At 44.7% G+C, this 17,867-nt stretch overlaps 1 protein-coding gene across 2 annotated transcripts in view; it reads right to left on the bottom strand.

Moving 5' to 3' along the window:
- The window catches only part of LOC124774890 (H(+)/Cl(-) exchange transporter 7), a 184,689-nt gene that overhangs the window by 40,874 nt on the left and 125,948 nt on the right, over positions 1-17,867 (bottom strand). The window lies entirely within an intron of this gene.

Here is a 17,867-nt window from a genome sequence, read left to right as displayed (position 1 = left end):
ATACATGATAAATCTTCCAATGAGATTACTCACCAGTTTTCTTTATTCTTTATTGCAGCCACTATATAAGGGTAAGGCAATTATTATCCACGATTTAGTTATATTTTTGTTTATTTTCGTAGCACTATCATTTTACGTTGATGACACAGGCTTTGTTTATTTGTTGTTATATCTTTGCAATTTTCAAGCTGCTAGGTTAGTTTCATTATCGCTGCCATGCTGTTAATCATGGTTGCTCCGCTGACTATTTGCACCAAAGAAGAGCAACTTCCAATGATCCGTTTTTTTGTGGTCGGAAGGCGTATCAGGGGCTGAAATTCATTGAAGACTTTTGGTACAGTACGGGAACACTGTTTTGCCACAACAGAGTATCTACAAATGGATTGAAAAATTCTGAAATGGTCGCAGAAGTGTTATGCATGATGAAGGAGCCAGACGACCGTTAACCACCACAAATGAAGAAACCACTGAGCATTCACATGTAATGATTCTCTTAGAAAGACAATTTACTATTGACGAAGTGGCAATCGTTGGCAAATTAGTCATGGTTCTGCCTACAAAAATCACCCACAACAGACTTTGATTTCATAAAGTTTGTGCAAGATGGGTCCCAAAACAACTCACACAGTTGCATAAACAAACACACTTGGACATATGCAAAAAATATTTGGATCGCTATGGTAATGAAGGGGACTTCTTAGACAGGATCATTACTGGTGACGAAACATGGATCCACCATTACGAGCCGGAGAGTAAATGGCAGAGCATGGAACGGAAACATTCAAATTCACCGTGCCAGAAAAAGTTCAAGACCCAACTGTCCGCAGGAAAACTGATGCTTACAGTTTTTTTGAGACGCACGAGGTCCAGTACTGAAACACTATGGGGAAAGGGCACAACAATAAACAGTGTGCATTATGTGAGATGCTTACTGCCAGGCTAAAGCCTGCAATTCGAAGAAAACACCGAGGAATGCTGTCAAAAGGTGTTGTGCTGTTACACGACAATGCCCGTCCACATACTGCTGCCCACACTGCTGAAATGCTCCAGAAACTCAAATTTGAAGTACTGGATCATCCTCCATATAGTCCCAATCTTGCCCCTTCTGACTATTACTTGTTTGGTCCACTCAAACACGCATTAAGGGGCCGTCAATTTGCTTCACATGAAGGAGTGAAAGAAGCGGTACATTCCTGGCTCGCAGCTCAACCGAGAACCTCCTTTTGTGAGGGCATCAGGAAACTTGTACAATGATGGACCAAGTGTGTTGAAACACAAGGAGACTACATCAAAAAATGATGTTCTTGTAAGTTTCCTATTTGATTACAAAAAAATTTTATAACTAATTTGTGGATAATAATTGTCTTATCCTCATAATTTTCTTTGAGCACTGGTTTTCTGAGTCAGTAGTTAGGTAGCTAACATTACTAGCACCATTGTAGAAGCCATTACATAGTGGATACCAATTTATGCTGTCAGCGTGCTGGTTTTGAAATGAGTCACAATTTACTAGGAGGCCCATAGGAAGCATTGGCTTTGACTCTTCACATTCCAAAAACCTTTAAATGTCCATGGCTTTTGCTTGTAGCTACTGCTTTCAGTATTTCAGTACAAAGCAAATGTGTAAAACAACACAAGAAGAACACAGAGTTTGTTCCCACCAAAAACAAAATGTGCTATCAGAAAAAACACAAGTGTGGTCATTAGTTTACACAAGGGAACATCTTACAACATGGAAAACATGTCACCAGCACTGCACAAGGACCACTGCTACTCTTATTATACAAATTGTATTTTTCTATTAATACTATAAACTGACGAAGAAAGAAATCCTTTTTCCAAATGATTAAAGTGTCAATCCATTAATCAAAAGATACAAAAACAGAATGTCTAGTAAATGTAATTTCTACAGAAATGGATTATGCTTCTGTTAATAAAGTATGTTATTGCTGTTAGGTAGTATTTAGGATTCATATAGAGACATTTTCTTCTTACACAGGATATTTGTAACCTGATGCCACTGTAACAAAGCAAGCAGCATCCTTCGACACCCATTATGTTTCTTTCCTTCCCAAAATTATTATTTTTTTCAGATATCTTCAATATCATTTACATGATATACACAGTACCCAAAATCTTGACTCTTAACTCAGGACTTAGCCAACCTAAATTTAATATCTATTAGTCTTGGTTATTTAGTATAATTAGCTTACCTAAAAACCATGCTAATTACAAACACCAGTAATATCATATTTCGTTGTCACTGTTCACTTGTAAGCACATATCTAATTACTGACCTCCTGATAAAGTAGACAATAGATGAAAAATATATATAAATAAGAGAAGTATCCCTACAGCTAATGACAAAATGATGTCAGTCATTTGTACTCATTTAATTCTGGAGTAATTAAGATCATTATTTAAAACATAGTTACAGAAACAGAATACGATATTTTGGCAAACTAGTCAGTGGTGCTCAATAGAAATTAACATTGCATCTAAAAGTCCTTTTCAAAACGAATGTCACTTAACTATTAAGTTACTTGGAAACATAAATCTTTAATTGCAATTTACAAAACTCCAGCAACACAACAATAGCTAAATTCAATTCTAATTATTGTAAATCTACATAAGAAGCTTATTGTAAGCCATTTTAAGTAAATTTGTGGTGAGTTTGAAAGCAGCAAGACCTATGTCCACCAATACAGGGAAATGCACTGAAGACAGTATAGTACAAATTACAAGTCAGAAAATGTACCAGAATTTATGTAGATTTCTTGTCCAGGAGTTTGTTTAATAATTCAGAGACTGTTGTAAGCTGGCCTTACATGAGTGGATTTCTGTAATGAGCCAGAACCATGGGTCAGCTCTGCAGGTATCTCTGATGGAGCTGGCCTTCCAATCTGAGGTCCATTATTTCCTACTAACAGATCCTACTGTCAGATCTAGCACTCTGCTCTGCCCACAGGCCACGTCCATTCATGTGTTGGGGCAAATCAGTGGGTTTTCACGACTTGTCATGGACCCAGGATTGCCATGCATGCACAACAGGCCAGAGGCCATGGATGATAGATTTCAGGAGTTGTGACTGTATCTCATGGTAAGTATGTTGTACAGTATGACATTTTATAGGCATTTTATTTATTGTAGCACATTTTCATATTTTGAAAGTAGTTTGTATCTTTGAGAGAAAGTGTGGGCACTGCTAGCAAGAAAACTGTGGCAGTTGCTGGTTGTTCGAGCCTTTGTAGAGTATAGTACAAGGGAAGAGTGGAAAGTAATGCACAATAATTTTATTACCGAAAAGTTTAATAGGTAACAAAACAAAAAGAAATCACAATGAGCTTACATCTTTTACCTACTTTTCTATAGAGCTACCATTGTTCTCAACACACTTCTCCTATCGCGGTACCAGTTTCTATATGCCTTGTTCGAAGAAATCTGTTTGGCTGGAGTATAGCCATTTGCGGACTGCTGATTTCACTTCTGCGTCTGCCACAAAGCATTGGCCAGCCAGAAGTTTCTTCATGTGAACAAATAGATGAAAGTCCAATGGTGCAATGTCTGGACCGTATGGTGAATGCTGGAGTACCTCCCACCCAAATTTGACAATTTTCTCACGAACAGGAACAGCAAGATGAGGTGAGCATTGTCATGAAGTTTGATACCATCAGCATTAATGTTGTGGCATTTGAAATGAGTCACAATTTACTAGGAGGCCCATAGGAAGCATTAGCTTTGACTCTTCACATTCCAACAACCTTTAAGTGTCCATGGCTTTTGCTTGTAGCTACTGCCAATTGGATTGGGCATATATTAAGAAAGAATGATGGACTGATAAAAACAGTTTTAGGTTATGTAGAAGGGAAAAGGAAGCGAGGAAGGAGGAGATTCCAGATACTGGATGACATGATGGACGGTACAACATACAGCAGCCTTAAGAAGGAAGCAATGGATCACAGAAAATGGAGAGGCAAAGGACCTGCTAATATAGCAGATAATTGATGATGATGATGATGATGATGATGATGATTTGTCATGAAGGGCACGATACAACTTATCCAAAGTTTTAATTTCGGCTGCAGCCTTCACAGTGGTCCAGTGTTCAGCAAAGTCCACCGGTAATACACCACGCGTATCCCAGAACACTGTCACAAGCCCTTTCCTAGCAGACTGAGTCACCTTGAGTTTTGTTTGTACTGGGAAACCAGCATGTTTCCATTCCATAGGGCCTGGTTTGTTTAGGGCATGTAGTGGTATGCCCACAACTTATCACCAGTGACATCCCTGTCAGGAAGTCACGCATTTCTGCAGTGTAATGTATCAAGTGATCCATGCTTATCATCATTTGCTGGCTTTTGTGGCTGTCTGTCAGATTCTTAGGCACTCAGCGAGCACTAACTTTACGAAATTTCTATGTTTCATGAAAAATATTGTCCACTGCACCATAGGAAATGTTGAACTGCTGCGATGAGGTTTCGAGTCGCACACCCCGTCATTCAAAGTTGCTGCCTCAATGGCTCCAACGTTGTACGGTGTTGCAGCTGTTACCAGCTGCCCGGAGCATGGCTGTGGATTCACATAGAAGAATGCACACCATCTAGAGATGTTGCTATGGCCCATACATGCCATGCATGTCCTTGTGTATTTCACTCAGTTTATGCCCCTTGGCCCACAGATACTGAACTAGACTTTGCTGCTCTTCAAAGCCAATGACAGTAACAAGCGTGCCATGCTTGTTTTTTAGTTCAGACGTCTCTCGCCAGAGCTGCTCATGAAAACAAAATACCCTCTGTAGTGCAAACTTCATAATATACTGTCATAAAATTTCAACATTCCAACTGCAATATCAGGGGAGAAAAAATTATTGTGGATTATTTTCCAATCCTCCCCCATAATTTGTATACCATGCCTGTTAAATAATGGATGCAACACACTTACGGGAAATAGCCTACAATAATGAAAATAAAGCAACATTTTATTGGCATTCACTATAATGTCGCTTTATACAGCTCTTTCCCAGAGAGAAAAAAAGCCATCCTTAATCCTCTGTAAGAGCCCACATTTCTCTCATATTATCCTCGTGGTCCTTACATGAAATGTACATTGATGGCAGTAGAATCTATCTGCAGTCAGCCTCAAATGCCGGTTCTCTATAGTTTTGCAATAGTGCCTTGTGAAAATAATGTCATCTTCCCTACACTGATTCCCATTTGAGTTCACAAAGAATCTCTGCAATATTTGCATGCTGATTGAATCTACTAGTAACAAATCTGACTGCACACCTCTGAATTGCTTCGATGTCTTCCTTTAATTTACCTCATGGGGATCCCACAACCTAACAGTACTCAAGAATGAGTTGCCCTAGCATTCTATATGCTGTCTCCTTTATGGATGATCTGCATTTTCCAAAAATTCTCCCAATAAAACAAAGTCTAGCATTTGCGTTCCATACTACCAATCTGATGTGCTCATTTGATTTCATATCACTTGCAACATTATGCCTGGATATTTAATCAATATGACTGTCAAGCAGCGCCCTTCAAATACTGTACTTGAATGTTACATTATTTTTGCACTACCCATCCATATTAACTTAAAATTATTTCTACATTTAGAACCAGTTGCTATTCATCATACCAAATATATATTCTGTCAAAGCCATCCTGTATCATCCTACTGTCACTTGACGACAACATCTTCCCATACACTACAGTGTCATCGCCAAACAGCTATAAATTGGTGCTCACTCTGTCCATCAGAACATTTATGCATATAGAGAATAAGAGTGGTCCTATCACACTTCCCTGGGATACTCTGAACTCACCATGGAGGACAAAATACTGGGTTCTATTACTTAAGATGTCTTCAAGCTGCACACACATCGTGAAACTCAATCATATGCTCAGATCTTCGTCAGCGGTCTGCATCAAGGCACTTCGTCAACTGCTTTCCGTAAATCAAGGAATATGGAATCTGCCTGTTGCCTTTCATCCATGATGTGTAGAATATCATGTAAGAAAAGAGCAAGCTGATTTTCACACAAGATACACTTTCTAAATCAGTGCCGATTTGTAGACGTAAGCTTTTCTGTCTCAGAGAACTCGGCATCCATTAAAGAAGTTCCCAGATACTGATCTGTTATTATGTGGGTCCATTCTTTTACTTTTCTTATATACAGGAATTTCTTGTACACAGGAGTCATCTGCGAACTTTTCGAGTTGCTTGGAACTTCGTGCTGGGTAAGAGATTTACGAGAAATGCAAGCTAAAGTAAGGGACCAGTGCTGCAGAGTACACACTATAAAACCGAACTGGAATTTTGTCTAGACCTGGCGACTTATTTTCAACTCTCTCAGTTGCTTTTCTATGGCATGTATGCATATTTCTACATCCTCTTTGCAGGAGTCTGTACGACAGTTAAACAAAGCTCTTTATGATCCTCATGTTTGAATGATTTCTTAAACGTGACATTTAAAAACCTCAGCTTTACTTCTGCTATCTTCTGTTGCCACCCGAGACTGGTCGACGAATGACTGGATCGAAACCTTTGAAATGCTTTGTGATTTTACACATGACCAGAATTTTCTTGGGTTCTCGAGAACTTTTACTAGCATATGATGGTGGGAGTAGTTGTTTGTTTCATGCACTGATCTTCTTATGGACACACAAATTTCTACTTGCTTTTGCCTGTCAACATTTGCATTTTAATTTGTTTCCTCAGCATTTTCCAAATTTGACTGTTAAACCATGGTAGATCCTTTTCATTCCTAATACACTTACTTGGCACATACATCTCCAGAGCATGATCTGCAATCAGTTTAAACTATGCCCATAATTCATATTGGGGCTAAATGATATCTATTCGTTGTCTATGTGGGATATTAACAACTGCTTCTCTGCTTTTTCCAACACAAATACTCTCCTAGCCGTCATGACCAATTTATTTGCTTTAGTGACCACTGTCACTATGACATCATCATGTCAATGTCAATATGGCCAGGCCTGTTTTTAGCTGCAAAGTCTACAATATTTCTAATGTGTGTGCATTGGTTAACTAGTTGCTCAAGGCAGTTTTCGGAAAAGACTGACTGTCTGTACCACCTGCAGTGAATCCATTGATGTGCCAGCCCATACTCAGTAGATTGAAGTTGGCTCCAATTAATACTGCATGATCTGGGTATTTCTGCACTACTGATCAGAGAAGTTCCTTGAATGAGTCTACAACTGTTTCAGCAGAAACAGGTGACCAGCAAAATCATACAATAATTAACTCGAGTTCACCTAGGCCTGCTACTCATGTCCAGATAACTTCTCTGTCTGTAATGGAACTGCAATGGTTTTTTGTATGGCATCAGTGTTACACTTTCTGTGTGCAATCTGTAACTCTCTTATGTTTGGTTCAAATGTGTGTGAATTCCTAAGGGGCTAAACTGTGCAGGTCATCGTCCCTAAACTTAAACACTACTTAAACTAACTTATGCTAAGAACAACACACACACCCATGCCCGAAGGAGGACTCAGATCTCTGATGGGAGGGGCCGCGCAATCCGTGACATGGTGACTCAAATCGCGCGGCCACTCTGCGCAATTCATGTCTGGTGCCAGTAGATTTATTTAATAAAGTTTCTTTAGGTCGCCTTTCTCGATGTTCACTGATGTGGTCCTGCTATTCAGTGCCACCTAACCATGTTTCTGCAGTCTTCACAGAAATACTTCACCTTACGCATGGATGGATGCTGAAAGAGCATTGATTTTCTTCCAAGCTACTTGAATATGTACGCAACTGCACTTTAAACACGTTTTTACAACAGTAGCATCTTTCAAAATAACCTTGTATACTAGGCGGGTTGACAGATCACCTTAAACAGGTGGAGCTTGTGTTAGATAAAGACGAGAAGTATATTTTAACGTAAACCAATTCTACTGTCACTTGTCATGTAATCCATTTTTTGTCAGGATCTTTTTCTTTTTATCATTGTCTTCTAAAAAAATTTCAAAGCCTGATGCCAAGGCACCCAGCAGCCCCACACAGCAGGTGGAGACGCTCACTCACCATCTTCCTTTGCAGAAGTGATAGGTTCAAGCAGTTCTCCAATCCAGATATATCTTAATAATATCTCCTGCAGTGGGATGGCCCGATCCTCACTCACTATTAAATATCACAGCATTTTTCATCATCACAGGAGCTTGCTTGGAAGTGAGACGTGCCATCATAAAATGTCACGTAAAACTTCAAGTCTGACACAATTTTGACCTTGATACAGACAAAATTTTTTGTTGACGGCGATGAACACACCCCCTCCCATGGCATCTAAATAAGTCTTTTTTGATATACAGTCCATGCCTCGCTAAATCCTTTGGCGCTTTCTGAGAATAGGTTGAGTGCAATAACTTTCCTGGAGGGTGGTAAATTCAGAATATTGTTTTGAATACTTCAACAATTCACTGTTAAAATTTCGACAGTCAAAATGTCTTTACTTTGCAGGCAATCTGATTTCACACACTGCGTATCGAGAGATCATTCAGGTGACGTCAAACTACCACCTAGTGTAAAAAAACAAAAACCCATGCTCACTCTACAAGTACTCCACACTACCACCTATCTAGGGCCGACCTACAAATCTCCACCGTATAATACAGGTCCAGAAATCTGCAACCTTGACTGTCACAGAATCGATGGAGCCTCTGGCTAAGACCCTTCACTTGACTTCCTACCAAAGGATCCTGATCGACTTAGGGTACAATACTGAAAATTGTGAGCCCTGATTGCATCCCACAAGGGAGGTCAGTCTTCACCACTTCCACCAGCCACCCAAAGGAGCTGAGGATGTCCTCAGAACCCAAGCAACAGGTGTCACTGGTGCCAACATGAGCAACAACTTGCAGACTACAGCACACTCACCCTCAATAGCTGCATGCAGTGCTGCATCCACATCCCTGATAAGGCCCCCATGGCAGACACACTGGGTGCACATTGGAGTTATTTTCAGACCTGGATGCTTTTTCTGTAAAGAGCTACAAATAGTGCCTAACACTGGTGCTCCCAATAACTAATAAGCCCACCCTTTCATGGGCCTGTTCAGACCCTGCTAAAGGAGCAGCCATCTGTCCATTCACGAAGTGAATGGGTAAGGTCAAATGGCCAGCCTCCAGACTGACTCCCCACCTTGAGGCCATGACTATGTAAAAACTTGCCACTCACCTTACAGTGAGCATGAATCACCCGCATCAGGTGTGGTGGAAGGTGCCTCGAAAGCAGAACCTTTGGACAAAACAAGCAACACCTGAGGTGTTGCATGTGACACCCCAATTATTCCACTACCACCACACCATCAGGCAGCAGCCTGCAGATGGCTGACCACGGCCATAAGCATCTTCAGCTGTTTTCAAACTGCCACAAGCTCCTCTTGGATCCATCATACTACTACAGAGTGGTGCACAATAAGTCTCCTGATTTGTTTTATGAATAACACATTTGTTGTTGACAAGATTTGAAATTTATTGATGTAGAAGTAAAGAATATAGCTTGGAAATACAACCTACTGAATCACATGTTCAATATGACTGGTGGTAAAGGCAAAGACTCCAGTTCGAATAGAAGGGATCGGATGTGAACTGCAATTTTAAGCTTTGACCTGGGCCACTGATGTGGAAGATGAACCACCGTGGGTGGGAAAAGGAGATTGCAATTCAGATGCGCAGGAGAACTACGAACATGCGCAACGTAACTGGCGAGCAGTTGTGCATGCCTAACCTTCAATGGAGGGACCCCAGCCTCCACCAGGACACTGGTCACCGGACTCGTCCTAAAAACTCCTGTTGCTAGTCTAACGCCACAGTGGTGCACTGGGTCGAGTAAATGCAATGCTGAGGGCACCGCCAAACCATATACCACACTCCCATAGTCAAGGTGGAACTGAACAAGGGCTCTGTAGAACTGCAGTAACGTAGAGTGATCTCCACCCCAGTTGGTGTTGATCAGGCAGCAGAGAGCATTTAAGTGCTGCCAACACTTCCGCTTAAGCTGACAAAGGTGAGGAAGCCCAGTCAATCGGGCATCAAAAACAAGTCCTAAGAATCTATATGTCTCCACTACAGTGAGTGGATCATCATTAAGGTAAAGTTCTGGTTCTGGATGAACAGTACGATGCCGACAGAAGTGCATAACGCACGACTTTGCGGCTGAAAACTGGAAACTGTGGGCTAGAGCCCATGACTGTACCTTGTGGATGGCTCCCTGTGGGTGCCACTCAGCAACCACAGTACTGATGGAGCAGTACGAAATACAGAAGTCGTCTGCAAACAGAGAAGGTGCAGTGGATGGCCCTACAGCTGCTGCTAGACCGTTAATGGCCACTAAAAACAGAGAATGGACCGATGATTCCATGGCTTGACATCGCGACCCCCCACACACACTTTCTCCCTGTAGGTGTCTTTCGTGGGGATTATACGCGGAGGTTCACGTGCCCAGAGTCAAATGTTCTGTTTGTTCATAGCACCAATCACATAAAAATAAGCTTCATCAGAAAACCATGTGTTGTGCAGCACTGCCTCTTTGTCTTGCTCAGTTGCCCACCTTCCAAACTGCAGTCTCCGCTCCTTATCTCTCGCAGTAAGCTTACGCACTACTGTCATCTTGTATGGACACAAGCGAAGGTTGGATTGAATAATTCCTTGTACAGATCGGCGTGAAATTCCCAACTTGGTACTGGCTCTTCTTGTTGATTTACTCAGACTACCAGTGCTTCTAACTGGTTCAGTGTTTAGCGGCGAATATACAGTATGTGCATGTGGCCGTTGACACTCCAAAACAGGTCCAGTACCTTCAAATTTTTGCTGTAATCTGCGTATTGTCTGTGGGCTGCCAAAATGAGCTTGAAGCCTTCACTGTCTCAATGTAACACTGTTCGTCACCGCAAACAGTAACACAATCTTTGCCTTTTGTGCGATGGTTAACTGCCCTTTGTCTGCCATTGCAGCAAACTGAAATAGCAGACTCAACGGAAGCAATGAACTCTCAACAATATCTGGTGTAACTGCCATGAACAGCATGAAGCTGAGCGCACAATTTGAAAGCTATTGCCCCAATAGTATACTTGTAGGATCAAAATTCTATCGGGTGACTTAAATCGTGCGCCACCCTGTACTACTACTACTAGAAAACTAAACTACGAAAATACACAGAAAAAAGCTAAATATGTGACTAGTCTCCTGGTGGTTTGCGAACAGAGATTGGCAGCTGATTAAAACTGATTCCAACCTGCAAAGATGCAGGGGCCCAAGGAAATAGGAATTAACGGCTATTTGAACATTAAACAGGGATCCTCAGCTGTGCCAACTCACTCTCAGTGCCCATTCTATACATTATGTTCTGAGGGGGTAGCTTCAAAGTAGCCCTTCCACTTGTTTACTCACTCTCCTAGTTCATCTCATGTTTCAATCGGCAGCCTAACATTTGCAGTGTCCTGTGCTCATGGGCTGGGGTGTGTGGCTTTCTCCTGTCCGTCACAGTATGTATACAAAAACTTGGAGTCCTACACCCAATAGCTGCTGGATACAGTGCACATAAATTTCTTGGAGACCATGAATATCTTAAAAGCTTGAGAGAAATTCTAACAAAAGCTTCCTTTGGGGAGGGGCGCAGGGGGGGGCGGCAACTATAGACTCCACAAGTTGTCTTTCTGATCTTTTGAGCAATAGATACACTGCACAAAACTTCTAAAACCACATAACCGTATTGGCACTGAGCTTTCATACGACACAAATGAATAGTGATTACCCAAGAAAATGTGAAGACTGTCATGCACAAATGTTCGAAGAAAGAAACAAGTGGTATAGCAGATGGAACAACACACAATGCAGCTTGTTGTGGAAGTAGAATTCATTAACAGATACTATTTAATAAGTACAGTCCCGGTGAAAAATTGCACTCAGTAAGTTTTAAGGGCCTATTGCCAAATGTGTGGCCAGGTCTAGATACAATTATCATTTGTAGATGGCTGAATAGATGGTTGGATGGATGGATGGAGGACAACATGGACAGATGGTGTAACAATTTACTGAGAAGCAATATGAGCTGTTTGGAGTTTGAAACAGCATTCATTAGTACATATTAGTCCAAGGCCAGCAGAATTAATTTTTTAAAGCCATGGCTAGCATATGAAAAAAATTGTATTGGAGTCACAGTTTTTTGGAAAGGAGCTTTACCAAAACGTGCGACTAAAGGACAGCAGACGGAAAAGAAACAGAAGACTCTACGCTAATTGTAGGAAGTAGATTAACAATTACAAGAGAATAAAGGGTGACTACAAGGGGAAGACAAACTGTATATTTACTATGAGGAGAAGAGGTATCCAAGACAAAAATCAACAATGGTGAAGACAGTGCATGTGTCTGTAAACTGAAGAATGAGCAGCATTTGTGGCAGGGAAATAGGCCTTTCCTGGGAGAATATGGCAACTGACATACAGGATGACTAAAAATTTGTTTCCCATCTAGCAAAGTACAGAAGAGCAAAGTGTGGTGGTCTATGGAGACTGTTGATGTGTCCTTGTATTTTTTTTTTATTCTTTTTTTTTTTTTTTTTTTTTTTTTACATGAAATACTGTTTTATGTATTCCATACAGCATTCATATATTTTGCGAAACATACACACTCCGAACCATCTCTGCACACTGTGTTACTACTGATTTAAAATGCACATAGTAGAAGGGCTGGTATTATCTTATTAACAACCTGCAGGAGTCACTTATGACGTAGAAAGCGCGCGAGAGCGAGGGGGTGGGGGCGGGGGCGGCGGCGAGAGCGAGGGGGTGGGGGCGGGGGCGGCGGCGAGAGCGAGGGGGTGGGGGCGGGGGCGGCGGCGAGAGCGAGGGGGCGGGGGCGGCGGCGAGAGCGAGGGGGCGGGGGCGGCGGCGAGAGCGAGGGGCGGGGGCGGCGGCGAGAGCGAGGGGGCGGGGGCGGCGGCGAGAGCGAGGGGGCGGGGGCGGCGGCGAGAGCGAGGGGGCGGGGGCGGCGGCGAGAGCGAGGGGGCGGGGGCGGCGGCGAGAGCGAGGGGGCGGGGGCGGGGGCGAGAGGGAGAGGGCGGGGGCGAGAGGGAGAGGGAGAGGGCGGGGGCTAGAGGGAGAGGGAGAGGGCGGGGGCTAGAGGGAGAGGGAGAGGGCGGGGGCTAGAAGGAGAGGGAGAGGGCGGGGGCGAGAGGGAGAGGGAGAGGGCGGGGGCGAGAGGGAGAGGGAGAGGGCGGGGGCGAGAGGGAGAGGGAGAGGGCGGGGGCGAGAGGGAGAGGGAGAGGGCGGGGGCGAGAGGGAGAGGGAGAGGGCGGGGGCGAGAGGGAGAGGGAGAGGGCGGGGGCGAGAGGGAGAGGGAGAGGGCGGGGGCGAGAGGGAGAGGGAGAGGGCGGGGGCGAGAGGGAGAGGGAGAGGGCGGGGGCGAGAGGGAGAGGGAGAGGGCGGGGGCGAGAGGGAGAGGGAGAGGGCGGGGGCGAGAGGGAGAGGGAGAGGGCGGGGGCGAGAGGGAGAGGGAGAGGGCGGGGGCGAGAGGGAGAGGGAGAGGGCGGGGGCGAGAGGGAGAGGGAGAGGGCGGGGGCGAGAGGGAGAGGGAGAGGGCGGGGGCGAGAGGGAGAGGGAGAGGGCGGGGGCGAGAGGGAGAGGGAGAGGGCGGGGGCGAGAGGGAGAGGGAGAGGGAGAGGGCGGGGGCGAGAGGGAGAGGGAGAGGGAGAGGGCGGGGGCGAGAGGGAGAGGGAGAGGGAGAGGGCGGGGGCGAGAGGGAGAGGGAGAGGGCGGGGGCGAGAGGGAGAGGGAGAGGGCGGGGGCGAGAGGGAGAGGGAGAGGGCGGGGGCGAGAGGGAGAGGGAGAGGGCGGGGGCGAGAGGGAGAGGGAGAGGGCGGGGGCGAGAGGGAGAGGGAGAGGGCGGGGGCGAGAGGGAGAGGGAGAGGGAGAGGGAGAGGGCGGGGGCGAGAGGGAGAGGGAGAGGGAGAGGGAGAGGGCGGGGGCGAGAGGGAGAGGGAGAGGGAGAGGGAGAGGGCGGGGGCGAGAGGGAGAGGGAGAGGGAGAGGGAGAGGGCGGGGGCGAGAGGGAGAGGGAGAGGGAGAGGGCGGGGGCGAGAGGGAGAGGGAGAGGGAGAGGGCGGGGGCGAGAGGGAGAGGGAGAGGGAGAGGGCGGGGGCGAGAGGGAGAGGGAGAGGGAGAGGGCGGGGGCGAGAGGGAGAGGGAGAGGGCGGGGGCGAGAGGGAGAGGGAGAGGGAGAGGGCGGGGGCGAGAGGGAGAGGGAGAGGGAGAGGGCGGGGGCGAGAGGGAGAGGGCGGGGGCGAGAGGGAGAGGGAGAGGGCGGGGGCGAGAGGGAGAGGGAGAGGGCGGGGGCGAGAGGGAGAGGGAGAGGGCGGGGGCGAGAGGGAGAGGGAGAGGGCGGGGGCAAGAGGGAGAGGGAGAGGGCGGGGGCGAGAGGGAGAGGGAGAGGGCGGGGGCGAGAGGGAGAGGGCGGGGGCGAGAGGGAGAGGGCGGGGGCGAGAGGGAGAGGGCGGGGGCGAGAGGGAGAGGGCGGGGGCGAGAGGGAGAGGGCGGGGGCGAGAGGGAGAGGGCGGGGGCGAGAGGGAGAGGGCGGGGGCGAGAGGGAGAGGGCGAGGGCGAGAGGGAGAGGGCGGGGGCGAGAGGGAGAGGGCGGGGGCGAGAGGGAGAGGGCGGGGGCGAGAGGGAGAGGGCGGGGGCGAGAGGGAGAGGGCGGGGGCGAGAGGGAGACTGCGCACCTGCTTGCTCTTCAGTTTGCAGACACAGTATACAGAACAAGCATGTTAGAAACATCAAGAGGTGCAATTTGGATGAAAATTATAATGAAAGTCAGAGTAAGAAACAAGAATGAAAGTGAACACAAAACTATGTCTACCAAGTCAGTGGTTAGCGACTCGAGTCTGCAAGCCCAGCCTGGTAAATATGCGCCTGTTATGGGCACTGATGCTTAACACTACAAACAATGCCAGTTTCCTAGAATACATGCTGTATCCAGGTTTATGGTAGCAGGTAACAGCCAGATCAGAATCCGAACAAATAAGCTCTGAGTAGGAGGAATCAAATTGCTTGCTAGCTGTTTCTTGCCTGAATGTTTGGAGCCCTAGCCACATGCACCATCCGCATTATGCATTGGTACAAGTGCTCTCAGGTACAACACCAAACCAAAGAAACTTTAGAAATCCATTAGGTATGCCATATTGTATTTATCTGCTGACACTGGGCAAGTGATTTTCAATTAAAATGTCTCCCCTGTATGGAAATATATACAATGAACGTACGAGTGCAGGCTGTAAACACATGATTGACAACATATGGAACTTTGGCTCTCGCTATGAGTCGTGCTGTGATAGAGTAATGGTACGGCGATTGCTCGTGATAAGCAGGACATCCACGTGCGGCACGAATTTTCATTGTTGTCATTCCATTATATAACTGATGGTTGTCCATACTTGCAAATGTGAATACATTTCAAATACTTATAATTCAACTACCTTTGTAACAAAATATTCTCCACCACCACCACATTAACAGGCCTTTTGGGCCCATAGCAGAAAACAATGCTACAAGAAGAAAGTAAAAAATTGCAGACAATAAAAAAATTAATAAGGAACACAATACAAAAATCACAATAAGAAAGAGAAGTTAATCAGTTACAATGGTCTACTGCAGATGGTAATCCATCCTTGCCAGTCTCTGGCTTCATCTTCCACTGCTGTTGGCTCTACTAGTTTAAGTGTTGTTAGTACTATGTCCTATATCTAGATACATACTCCGGAAGCCACCATATGGTCATGGCGGAGGGTATCTTGGCCACTACTAGCCATTTCCTTTTATGTTCCATTCACTAATGAAGCGAGGGAAAAATTACTATTTATTTGACTCCGTGCAAGCCCTACTGCCTCTTATTTTCAAGGTCCTTATGCAAGATGCATCTTGATGGCAGTAGAACTGTTCTGCAGCCAGCTTTAAATGCTGGTTCTCTAAATTTTCCCAATAGTATCTTGCAAAATGAATGTCATCTTCCTTACAGGGATCCCCATTTGAGTTTACCAATGATCTCCATAATACTTGTGTACTTACTGAACATTCTGCTAACAAACCTTGGAGCATGCCTTTGAATTACACAATCTAGCAGTACTCAGCAGCAGTGGGTCACAGTGGTGTTATATACGCTGTCTCCTTTACCAATTAACTACAATTCTCTAAAATTCTCCCAATAAACCAAAGTCGACCATTTGTCCTCTCAATGCCATCCTGACATGCTCATTCAATTTCATATCACTTCCTTGGACATTTTACAGTAGGTTGAAACTGGGGAACTGTCCGGGAAGGATTCATCAGCTTGAAAGACATGTCCAAACCACTCTTGCTTGTCCTGCCCTAACATTTGCCTAATATTTAGCTTTCCAGACTGTTGGTATAGGTTTTCTTTCATTCTTCATTCCCATTTACCTCCCACACTTCTGTAGACAGGTCCATAGATCTTTTGAAGTAACTTTCCCATGAAGGTAAATATTGCTTCTTTAGTTGTTGTTTATGTCACCCAGGTTTTACAACCCTATAAAAGTACCAGCAATTAACAACATGGGTATGCCATAGTGCTTATAGTGCTGGTAATGCAGAGTGTTGAATTTGTATTTTGCTAGTAAAAGTGATGTGGTGCAGGGTTCTTTTTTTCCATCATCTCATCTTCAAAGAAGAAACTATCAGGGGATGTAAGAGAGCAATATCTGTTACATTAAAGTTTTTTAGTTTCATCATTAGTTGCTAATGTATAGGGAAAAAAATAAACTGACTTGGACTTGAGAACAGTAATTTTTAGTAATAATGAATACATATTGAGATTGAACTATAGGGAGGAAGCTACAACGAAATAATTAAAAATAATTCCTTAGCCTGTACTGCTATGGCTTTAAGAGAGGTGAATGTTCATTTGATGTAGGGCATTGCTGAACTAGTCAGTTTCTACGTGAGAAATTAACTGTGGGGTGTCACATGAGAGCAGTCACGCTGTTTGGCTGCATCAGTTTATACATTGACAAGTTGGTTCCAAGCCCACATACAAATTATATACTTGTGAAGAGAAAAACTATTATGATAGTACAAGGTGGCACAGATAAAAGTAGTCTGCCTCCCTTTTAAATGCAAATGCAATATTTCAACTTCTGAAAGAGTAAACAGCTACAACAATGGACAGTTTTGTGCAATAATCAATTGTTAGCATTCTTCTGTCAGCATTTCAGTTTATTTCATCAGTGAAGTTAGACACTTCTGTTTTCGCTCTGCAAAACGACTTTCTCGATGGAAGAAAGAATTTAAATTGTGGAAGTATACATGAAAACACATTCAATTAAGGAAACTACTCAGGAAATTTTTGAAGTCAAGCATCCAGATAGGGGACTATCAGCAAAAAGAGCAATACAGAGATTGTATAAAAACTGGTGCACCAACGGATCTGTGCAAAATGTAAAACAACAATGAATTCCTTCAGTTTGCACACCAGAAGTTATTGCCGACATTCGCCAAAGAATTATTCAGAGCCCAAAAAAGTCTACATGTAAAATGGCCCAACAAGCATATGTAAGGAAGAGAAGTTGCCAGTGGAAGCTATTCGTGTGTAATCTGTGCAGAATTACAGGAGGATGACGGACAGTAACATGTAGGTTACTGCACATTGCTTCTGAATAACATGAAATGATGGTCTGTTAGGACCTTTCCATTACATCATGAAAGATGAAGCATGGTTTCATCTTTCCGGTCATGTTAATTCAGAGAACACCAGGTACTGGACAATGGAGAACCCTAACATTGTGCCAGCAACCACTCCATGATGTAAACATGAGCAAAACATGAGCACTTGCTGC

The sequence above is a fragment of the Schistocerca piceifrons genome, chromosome 2 (assembly GCF_021461385.2).
Source record: "Schistocerca piceifrons isolate TAMUIC-IGC-003096 chromosome 2, iqSchPice1.1, whole genome shotgun sequence".
Taxonomy (NCBI): Eukaryota; Metazoa; Arthropoda; class Insecta; order Orthoptera; family Acrididae; genus Schistocerca; species Schistocerca piceifrons.
The sequence above is the reverse complement of the archived record's forward strand: the minus strand, read 5'-3'. Positions and strand labels throughout refer to the sequence as shown.